The sequence below is a fragment of the Trachymyrmex septentrionalis genome, unplaced genomic scaffold (genome assembly GCF_001594115.1).
Source record: "Trachymyrmex septentrionalis isolate Tsep2-gDNA-1 unplaced genomic scaffold, Tsep1.0 scaffold66, whole genome shotgun sequence".
NCBI lineage: Eukaryota > Metazoa > Arthropoda > Insecta > Hymenoptera > Formicidae > Trachymyrmex > Trachymyrmex septentrionalis.
The window spans coordinates 1,232,935-1,234,666 of record NW_017305843.1 but is presented as its reverse complement, the minus strand read 5'-3'; the positions used below and the strand labels follow the sequence as shown (position 1 = coordinate 1,234,666).

The 1,732-nt window shown below is 33.1% G+C and overlaps 1 protein-coding gene across 1 annotated transcript in view; it reads right to left on the bottom strand.

The window, feature by feature from the left end:
- LOC108753171 (nephrin-like) overlaps nt 1-1,732 on the bottom strand; it is a 310,959-nt gene that overhangs the window by 43,021 nt on the left and 266,206 nt on the right. The gene's annotated exons all lie outside the window — the stretch shown is intronic.

The following is a 1,732-nucleotide window of genomic DNA, read 5'->3' as shown; positions in this document are numbered from 1 at the left end:
TTATTCGAAATGTCTGCGACAACGCGAACACAGTGACTGGAGGGGGGGGGGAGGGAGAACGAATCAATTTACGCAACGATGTATCCATCCTATAATGTCACCTAAGAAGATGAAACGCCACTACAGCGGCTTTATGGCGATGTTAACGAATCCCCATTTAATGCAAATAAAAAGGATCAAAGGAAGAAATTTTTAGAAATGTAATTAATACGTTACAAAAAAGTGCGTTATACGTACAAAAAATGCTTTTAAGAGAGAAGAGAAGTAAAGTTGTCATAAAACTGACACATGAAAACTGCTCCATGGAACACTTTTAAACTGCTGAATTTAAATCTAAAATGAAAATCTCTGAATTCAAAATGGCAATTTTAATCTGAATTAAATAAAGATCGTGAAAAATTCTAACATAAATGTCAGCCGCAAAAACTGCAAGTATGCGGACGGCGCGGCGTACAAATATCTTGTTATCATGCAAAGTGTTAATGAAGTCGAGAGAATGGCGGTAATTATTGTTATCAATTTCACTCTCATCTCATTTTCGTAATAGTACCATTTATAGAAAAAAATTCAGATAAAATTATACCATATGATCCTTTTTTTTTTTATAATATGAAAAGATTTTATATTGTATTACAAAAAAAAAAAGAAACAAAAACTCGAACAATATAAAATATGCAGATATTTTACAGATATTAAATTATACTTTTAAAGATTGACTTGAGAAATAAATTGTTCGTGTATAGAATTAGAATTTTTTCCATATGCTATATCTATTTTTTCCGATTGAAATCTCAACTTACACTCTTGTAAATGTACATTATAATTAGCATTAATCTCATGCGTGAAAGAATTCGCGACACCACTAACGTTAATATTCGCTTCAACGTGAGGCACAAGATAAATCAATTTGCACGACGACGTATCAGCCTGCGCCGTCACGTACCGCCTTTACTATTAAGGAGGATATTATTCCGAAGATAAAAAATAAATTTTAATGTACCGGTATAGAATTAAAGGGCTCGGTATCTATCCGCTCGGTATTATCGGCCATAGTCACGTAACCATTCTTCCATTAAAGGAAACGTTACTCCAACGCAATGCAAAGAAAAAGTTAAATGCAGCCGGTGCGCTGTTTTGAGAACGTGTGCGAGGTGGTTGGATACTGGCTATTCGATGATAACGGTGTCTATTGCATTAGATACGGCACGGTGACCGCGCAAATATCAAATTAATCAATATAATCTCGGGGTGTGTCATATAATTCCATGCTTCGGAATTCAATTATATTACATTTTCAATTGAAAATGAATTATAGATGAATTATAGATTTAATCGATCTATAAAAGGTACAAAGGGAAGACTTCGGTTTCCTATTTGATAAATTTACTTCATGTCCTGTCACAATTTGAAATTTCTTGATATTGAATTTTTTCAATTTCTGAATTTATCCAACGATTTAAAAAAATGATAATTTGTATCTATTGCCATTGTGCAATGTCAGTCTTTAAGAACAGATTGAAAGTTTAAATTGGCATATGCGATATACACAGCTATTCCTTACGAAAAAAAATCAAGATTACGCTTTCCATATGTTATTGAATATTGTTTTTCGATACATGATTTTCTAAATGTTTCTAGATTGCTGATTTAGATTGCTCGTTAGCGGAATTATCAGTATAAACGTGGAAATAAGGAGTGATACGTATTCAAAGGAACGCGCCGCGGTTCTGAG